This window comes from Ostrinia furnacalis, unplaced genomic scaffold (genome assembly GCF_004193835.3).
Source record: "Ostrinia furnacalis isolate ACB-3 unplaced genomic scaffold, ASM419383v2 OfSCF0183, whole genome shotgun sequence".
Classification (NCBI taxonomy): Eukaryota; Metazoa; Arthropoda; class Insecta; order Lepidoptera; family Crambidae; genus Ostrinia; species Ostrinia furnacalis.
Window position 1 is genome coordinate 358794 of NW_021130422.1, and position 9724 is coordinate 368517.

At 36.0% G+C, this 9724-nt stretch overlaps 1 protein-coding gene across 1 annotated transcript in view; it reads right to left on the reverse strand.

Moving 5' to 3' along the window:
- LOC114353757 (uncharacterized) overlaps positions 1 to 8598 on the reverse strand; it is a 61063-nt gene extending 52465 nt beyond the window's left edge. The window contains exon 1 of the mRNA XM_028305862.1: positions 8312 to 8598. The gene's annotated coding sequence lies outside the window, so the exon portion shown is untranslated. The remainder of the gene's footprint in view (positions 1 to 8311) is intronic.
- Positions 8599 to 9724: the final 1126 nt, after the last annotated feature.

Here is a 9724-nt window from a genome sequence, read left to right on the forward strand (position 1 = left end):
TACGGATCTCCTCATTTCTGATTCGATCTCGCAAAGAAACACCAAGCATAGCCCTCTCCATAGCACGCTGTGCAACTTTGAGCTTCTGTATAAGGCCTATAGTGAGAGGCCACGTTTCCGAGCCATAAGTTATCACTGGTAACACACATTGGTTATACACTCTAGTCTTCAGGCATTGAGGTAATTTGGACGAAAAGATGTTGCGTAGTTTCCCCAACGCTGCCCAGCCGACTTGGACTCGACGATTGACCTCCTTCTCGAAATTGGACCTACCTAGCTGAATCGTTTGTCCGAGGTAGACATACTTGTCGACAATCTCGAGAATTGAGCTCAAAACTGAAACTGGGTAGGGCGTAACATGGACATTCGACATAAGCTTCGTTTTGTCCATGTTCATCCTCAGACCTGTTGGGAAACTCGATTAAGGTCTTCGAGCATTGTGCCAAGATCTTCCAACGATTCTGCCATGACCACAATATCGTCGGCAAACCGAAGGTGAGTGATGTACTCGCCATTAATGTAAAGACGCCGACGACATCGTACCTAAAGGTAGCAGGGAAGCGCTGGACGCAGGCCGCTACCAATCGATCAACATGGAAAGCATTGGGGGAGACCTATGTTCAGCAGTGGACGTCCTATGGCTGAAATGATGATGATGATGATGATGACCTATAATATGTTTTAATATACTTGATTACTTTCACGTGCATGACAGTAGTGTCCCCTGGGTATCGTATGCTGACCTAATAAATAGTATTTTTCATTTATGTACTGATCATATCTATGAATAATATGGAACATAATAATATTATTTTTATTATGTTCCATACTTTAACATTCAACGACTTCTTTAAAATTACAGTCTGGAAATTACGTTTAGCATCTAATTTAGATAACCTTTGAAATTAAATATCTAGTTTAACTTTAACTGAACACTAGATGATCCTTACAACTCACAAAAAATACCAAGATTAAGATAATACGGTTTTAATGCTTGATAAGGTATCATTTTCTACAGCCCCAAAATACCTAGGTACTTACTACCCAGTCTTCATGAAAATGTAAGTTGATATTTAATTATTTTGTAAAACAATATCCTAAGCATCCTTATAAGTCTTATTTATTACACTAAAACCATTACATTTATTGGCATTTTATTACCAGTTAAATGTTATTTATTAGGTGTAATATAATACCGTTTCAATTAATGAAATGTCAACTAATTATTTACCTTTTACGAGAGGCAATTTAGTAAAATCAACAGATATTTTAATTAAGCAAACTTCTACGTGATATATTTTCTGGGAAATGTATAAAAACGATTCTGAAGAATCCAGGTCAAATCGATTCGGCATGATCGTCTCGCATTTGTGTTCGAATAATCGGCAACTTTTAAATTGGCTCGATTGACTTCGATCGATCCGTGTCATGATAAAACCTGACTGGAAAACACCCTAAGGAATAGAATGAGATCCAACGTACTTAAGCACTTTGAAATTTGTGACTGTAGCGTACCTACGAGTACTTTCATAGAGATAAATGGATATAAACATCAATCCTCATTATTTGGCCCACTGAGTATTTCTTTTCTATACCTCTACGGCGTTGAAGAATGTTTTATATTAATTTATTTTTTGTCCCATTTCAACAATTCGCACAACTGTTTACTCCATTAGCAATCTGAAAAGCAACTCGGTTCGAAGACTTTAGGGTAACTCGGGATACAGCCACATATATAGGTACCTACCTACAAAGTACGGACGAAAGCACATCATATTTCACAAATTTGTTGCAAAATCGCCCCTATAACAACGGCATAAGATCCCATGGTGTTTAGCTTGGTGTGCTGTTGGAAATGTAAACAACCTTGAGAGCCGACAACAGTAAAATTTGTGGACGGCCTACTGTCTAACTTTAATGTAGGCAAATACGCGGTCTTCTGGCTTAAATCATACGCTTGGCGGGTACTTCCGCTTAATTTCATACAACTGCCTTCAATATTATTATGTTTAAGTATGAATGTGGGTATCTTCATCAATACTCTAATGCAGATGTAAATAACAAAAATCTAGTCTGTAACGTTTCTCTATAATATGACCGCATTTTAGAACGGTCGATTGATACTAAAAATCACAAAAGTCCCATTAAACTTGATAATTCCCTGAATTCAATTCCATAAACATTTTAATACTTTCATAACAATGAAACTGCTTTAGATCTAAGATGGCGAAGAGTAATAAAAATCATGCGGGCGAAGTTACTTTTTTAGACAACACCGTAAAAATACCAACATCGGACGCATTCATAGAGTGATTTGTTTATTCTAGCTGCTATAAGGATAAAATATCATCCAATAATCTTTACGACTCGGTGCCTAAAACAATGCAAACGTGAGTCTGGCTGGCAGCCTTACAAGAATGCCAAAATTGGCATAAAAAGCATCCGCCGCGCCGGAAGGTCTGACTCGTGTCTGCGACCATAAGAGTTCAAGGACACTTATGACACAACATGCTTTATGGGTCAGAACTTTTCAAGTGGACCAAGTTGCATCGGCTGGAAAATCAATAAAAAGTGTACCTAGATGAAGCTTTCTCATTTTTACAGCATCTCACTTCTGAGGATATTTTTACAAAATCTGTCAATAAGGTCCATCTTTAATATTGCCGACTCAGTGAGCATTTCATTAAATGCGTGGGTATTTGGAAATGGTCTAGAAGAGATCTTTAGATATCAAAAACGTTTATCTATTCGACCATTACAATAGACACATTTTAATAATACACGTCGAATTGCGATAGCCTTTTACATTTGTTGATACAATGATAACGTCACGTGGATGAGATCTTGATAATTACTATCATTAAGATAGGTAATATCAACTTTCATGGCTCTTAGATGGAATGAAAATGTTTTGAACATTTCAGACATCAAACAAAGACCGATTACTTGGACTCATACCTATAAAATTAAATTGGCATTTCAGTAATGAGCAAAATCTTCCTTTTCAGCAAAGGTTTAAAATATTAAATGAAGTAAGCTTTAATTAAAATATTAATTTGTAACATTTATGAAAGAACGTATTGGAAATATCGCACCATTCACTGTAGGTATATCATATTACAACGATTCTGTAGCTGAAACGACCGCGGCAGCTGCAATTCAAAAAACAGTTATTGTATCAAATTCATTTCTGGCATTTTAATATGTTGTAGGTAGGTATTTATGAATGCGAAGAAAATACGTAAATATTTGTAAAGAGAAAACTCTTTATTGACGAGCATACAACCTTCAACACTTCAACATCCTAAATATGAATAAGTATTACCTACCTATTACGATAAAGAAGCAAGTAGAATCATAGAACCTTTAGTAGTAAAGCGTGGAAGTCATGCATTGTTAACATTTGAGTGTAACTGGTTTGTTAGGAGTACTTACGAATGGGAAGTTTACACACTGTAATAAAATGTTAAATTCCGTAGCACTTAGCATCCCATTGTTTAATTCGGCATAAAAATCTCGCTTCGGTGAACGTCAGATTGCAATTTGGAAACTTTTCACCGCCCTTAATGGGTCACAAAAGCAAAGTTCACTCGATGTGTGGGCAACAGCCGTAATTTTTGAAACGCGTTAACGTAAACAACGTCACCATTTTTATTTCAGTTTTATTCTTTTCTCGCGTTCTACCTCGTTGACAATAGCAGGTGTGTAGATAGACTAGTTTTCTAAAGACATTAACTTTAAGATGAAATACTGAGAAACGAAGCTGAGATTTAAAAGACGATGTCAAGTACGATTTTACAGAAATGCTTAGAGGTAGGTAAATGATATTAAGTATTCCCTAAAGTAGGTAATACTATTCGTTAAGAGCTTTGTTTATTCGTGTTAATTTTTTAATTATTGTAGCAAATTGAATTAGTTTCTATGATTTTGGATTCGTTCGTTCGTTTTAGCCGAAAGTCTACTGCTGGACAAAGACCTTCGGATTATTATAAGAAAATTAAATAGATTCATTTGCTATAGATAAGATAGAAAGAGTCGTGCTCATGCAGAGAAGACTTAACGACCTGATGAGTTTAATTCAAACTTGCAATGCCCTAAACAAACTGGGAACAAATACTAAAAGCTGTTAGTGAGTTTACACTATGATTGTCCCTTTGGAATCCCTTTAGAAACGCACAATGTCTGCTCTATATAAACCTCATGGTCGAAGATAATTAAGATAGAGCACACCTACCCATTGAATAACTATTTACCGGATTACAAGAAAACAAATATCAGGAAGGAGTTTCACTCCCTGGAAGTCTGCATAGTAAACGTCGAAGCAATTTACTTCAATGCGGTTCATGTGAATTGTGTATATTTTGTTTTCAAACATTGCCTTACCCCAAGTACCATCCAAAGCCGCTTTAGAGTGGTACCTAATGTTTCTTCTCCGGCATCTCAACCTTAATTCTACACAGTAATTGAGTTACGCCTGTAATTACATTATGGCTCCATTTCGGCTCAAACAGTTTAAAAATAAAAGTGGTCTCAACGCTTTGAAGAACAGAAAGCTTTCCACAATATTGTATTAAATTCAATATTCCTGCGTCTGGCGAGGGGCACTCAAGTGTTTAAGTACATTCGTTATCTAATTTGTCCGCATTGTTAATAAGTCCGGCTTAATACTATTTACACGAGCTTTTAAAGATCAAAATGTATTGTGACTTGTACAATATAAATAAACGAACACAAGACTTACACTTTTCACAAAAGGTTATTTCTATATTATGTTGGTCCACTTTGAAATGAAACCCAGATAGTAAACAGAAATGGGTAAAGTAGATTCCTACATTTAGAATATATTTTTAAAACTTTTTCCATCTCGATTTACAGGCCACCGTTAAACCTTCATCACGGTGTCACAGCCAGCGACCTGTGCCTACACAACATCTGAATCTTTAAGCAGATAGGTATTATAGTATAAATATGACTGGTAGATAGGAATTCCATAAATACACGCCGCGTAGATACCTGCACAAACGATATACTGTGAGTAAACTGTAATATTAGATGTAGGTATAGTCAAGGAATGTCGAGCAAAGTGCTGGAAGATAATGAGATGTAGAGATGTACCTACTGGTATAACTAGCGGTTTCCCACGACATCGTTTGCGTGAAATTCAAAACTTTAATCCGGCCATTTCCAAAAATAATGTGTCTTGTTAGGTCTTTTCGCAAGGCGAAATACCCTTTTTGTGTGTTTGCTTATATTTATACAAACTATGAATACTTAATCTTTTCCTTTCATTCTCTTTAAAAACTCGGAGCCCATTATTTGACGAGTGGCTGTTAGATTTATAGATGCCATCCTGCTTTGCCAATTTAATTTAATCCAGTAATTTTACATACACGTGACAGTTTCTTATAAGCTTGTATTAATAAAAACTAAGTATATTGACATACAAACAAATCAACGTCTTAATATTGTTCAAATACTAATTCTGTTTACTTTACCGACACTTGTTCCATCGTAACGTGATAACATAGACTCGCGAGGACAAACAAAAGCTATAGTAGCAAGACTGATGTTGTTACGAGAAACTGTTTACGTGCCGATGTGCAAGAAATAACAAAGTTTCCATAACCTTTTGATGCGTTATTGTTATTTCAAGCGAACATAAAACACCGTCCCATTCTGTTTGCTGCGAAGTGCTGGAGCATGAGTCACCTTTTGAGCCAAAGAAATTCGCCAGAGACTATAGGTGTCATCGCTGAAAAGGATACAAAGCAATTCATAAAACTTCTTCCAAAACGTGCTGAAACTGCTAAGCCTTCACAGCTGCACAGTAATAAAGTAGGGATAACAAAATATAAAGTTTGTAAGGGATAGGTGAGCAAAACTTCGAGAAAAACTTATTAGCCATGTATTTAAATAAAGGGACAAAATATATTTTAAGATCTTATAGAACGCGCTATTTTTCTATACCTAAAATAATCTAGAATTTAAAAAAATATATAGCTGTAGTCAGCTGTAGTGAGTAATTTTGTCTGTCTGATGAACTATTTCGAATAGACTTTATTTTTCAAAGCTATCTCAATATTAGATCTATATTTCCAGCAATTTTTACGATTTCAATCTAATAATACCTCTACATATTAAACCAGTCACCATCATACACCCCTTTATTTTCCAAAAACGCAAAAATACCCTTTATGTACTTCCTACCAAAACATTATGTATATAAAAATCCCTTCTCAATTTTATCCCCCTCCTCATCCCTTCAACTTTTTACGACAAAAAGTAGCCTTCCTATCCTTCTCCAAACTCCAATCTATCTCTCTGCCAAAACTCATCAGCACGGCGTAACGGCTTCGGCGTGAAAACTGACAAACAAACAGTTACTTTCGCATCTATATCTATATCTATATATAAAAGAAAGTCGTGTTAGTTACTCCACTTATAACTCAAGAACGGATGAACCGATTTAGCTGAAAATTGTCAGGGAGGTAGTTTAGAGCCAGGAGAAGGACATAGGATACTTTTTATCCCGTTCGAAATAAAAAAAAAGTCTGCTTATTTATTGCCATTAAGGCGGAACAAAGTTCGCCGGGTCAGCTAGTAATATATAAAAGAAAGTCGTGTTAGTTACTCCACTTATAACTCAAGAACGGCTGAACCGATATAGCTGAAAATTGTCAGGGAGGTAGTTTAGAGGCAGTAGAAGGACATAGGATACTTTTTATCCCGTTCGAAATTAAAAAAAAAAAGTCTGCTTATTTATTGCTATTAAGGCGGAACAAAGTTCGCCGGGTCAGCTAGTTTATAATATAAGATATCGCGCATAGAGTATTTCGTTCTTTCCTGACAAGGGTAACCTAACATACGGTGAATATACGAACATTATTAGATTTGGGCTCGGAGCTCATGCATCTCCAACCAATCTATCATTTTGTTTGATGGATATTATGGGTAATATCACGTTATCGAAGACGTATACCTGCCTGTCGCAACAGCGACATTATCAATTTAATTACGTATACAGCCTTTTTGAACAATACTCGGCTTCGTAACCAATTCACTTCAAATTATTTAGCAGATCCATCATTATCTGTTTAAGCTTTTATGTATTTAAAATCACGTTATCTCACTCGTTATTAAATATTAATTAACCGAATGCCAAAACCAATATCCCTCGTACATTTCAACTTTTTTATCTTCATTATTTATTCACATGAAACGATCGAAGTAAAAATAACAGCAACGTACGTAACATCGGGAGATTAAATCTAAATGTATGTACATATGTAAGGACGTCTATTTTTGTTTGCCACAGCCAATCAAGATTTACAAAAGGGGCTCGGTTTGGTTATTGTACTCAAATTTGTTAGAATTTTCCCATCCCTTAAAATTATGTATCGGAAATAGAATTGAACAAAAGCAATGCTTATGAAACAAACTGCGGCACAACAAATTCAAACATCATTGGAAGTTCCGAACTTTATTAATATTGTTAAAGAGCTTATAGCTTTGTTATCCACACAATGGTATAGAAAGTTTCAGGAGTAGGCACGTACGTTTAATAATGAAGTGATTTTGTCCATGTATTTTAATCTAGCATTGTCCTGAGGTGAAAATGAATACAGAAAATTCCACACTGCTGGAAACTTTTCCCGGCATTTTCTGTTTATTTGTAAAACGTGGATTTCCTTTTACATCCCCAATACTTATTCTGTAACTTGAAAAGCTGTAACGAAATAATACCTTTACCTTTAACGTGAAACATGTTTTTCATTTTAAAATCATGTTGTTATTACCTAAAAGGTAACAATTCTAAGTGTATAATTAATAGCACAAACATTACACCGAGCTACGTAGTAAGAAACATAGTTTTTAGATACCTACCTAAAATCTCTTCGACATAATATTCTAAATCATGGTACTCAGTACAACAGCTTGCAGTTGACTAAAGGTTAGAGTCGAGCATAGTTAAATCGTAGAAATTACTAGAAGATATTGATTATTTTAGCGAACTCGGAATATCCCAAAAATACTACCTAAATCCAATAAAACGGCAGATAGGCTGAAAGTTAATCTATCATCAGTATGTTACTAATCAAAAACTTTCGCCTTAATTAATAATTGCTAAAATGCAACTTTTATAATTTTTAGAGTGACACGTTAAATCGCATCATAAAATTAAACTATCCAATTATTACCATTCCATTAAATAAGAAATAACTTTGAAAAAGTTTTCAATAATAACAAAAACCAAACAAAATTGAATCATAAGATTTATGCTGCCAAATACATCTAAAGAAAACATACTCACTAAACAAACACTCGTGTGGACACAAGAAACGCTAACACTTTACGGAGTTTACGTAGCATTTATCACAATTTTTAACTCTAGATCCCGGTATTTACTTAAAATTAGCACGATAGCGGTAATATACAACACAAAATAGGTACGTTTGTATAACATAAACTTATTCACAAAGAACAGTTCACATTTACACAGTATTTTTCGGCGAAAAACAACTGGAAAATTGTTTTTGCAAGTTATGCGTCCGTAACTGCTACGACGTAGCTCGTAGCGAGTCTCGGCGTAGAGGCGCGCGGGCGGCGTACGATGCGCTACTGCCGGCCCGAGACGCCTCGCTCAAAACACCTACGGTGCCGTAGCATAGCGGCGCGGGGTGACCTAAACACCTTCAGGGCTGGCACGTTTGTAAACAGAGGCCTTTACCCATCTAATGACACACGATATCTCACCCACGATTATAGAGCTATTAAAATTCTCCTTAAAACCTCCATTATCCAATCACAGTCGTTCCCCACAGCTTAATAGCTAGGAAATACCCTGCCTATTCAAATAAAACTAGCTATAAAGAGTGTGGTGGACTGGTTTTACGGCATTGCAGCTCGGCTTACCCCGGCCAATTAACGGTCATTCTCCGGATCTGGATTATTTTGTTGATTACCCCGACCTTTTTTATTTTTGAATTTAGAGTAAGTTTAGGTAAAACATTTCAAAATAGACATTATTACGAGCATATTTTTTATATTGGCCCATCTGTAGCAAGCAGGAATAAAAAGTTATGCGACATCAAAATTTTCATGGTCGGGGTAATCAATGTTGGGAGTCAGAGTAATCAAAAATAAAACAAAATATTTTATTTTCTAAGGTTTTTTTTAAGTTATGGTAAAATAAATGTCATTATAACTAGCCATTTGTTATTTTGATGTGTAAACGACAATATTGTAAAGTTTCAACAAAATCTGTTAAGTAGTTGTTGCGTAAAAGAGTAAAAAACATACATATACATTATACATATAATACTAGTGACTCAATGTCATATGTCTCCTATATGGGACAGAAGGTGTCCACAATTTACAGTCCTCCATCGCATTCGGTCTTGAGCTTCGTGTTTGATCTCGCTCCAAGTCTTAACAGTGCGCCGTTATGTTTTTTTGGCGCGACCACGTTTGCATTTTCCCTGGGGGTTCCAATCTAGAGCCTGCTTGGGGATGTGATCGGGGTCCCTTCGGAGAGTGTGGCCAATCCAGTTCCACTTGCAGCGTTTATTCTGCTGAAAGGTCGGTATTTCGTGGCAGCGTTCCAAAAGTTCGTCGTTTGAAGATTTTGGAGAATTCGGCGAAGACAGCGGCTGAAGAAGATCTGCAGCTGGTGCGAGATAACCTTAGTGACCTTCCACGTTTCACGCCCATAGAGCAGAACTGG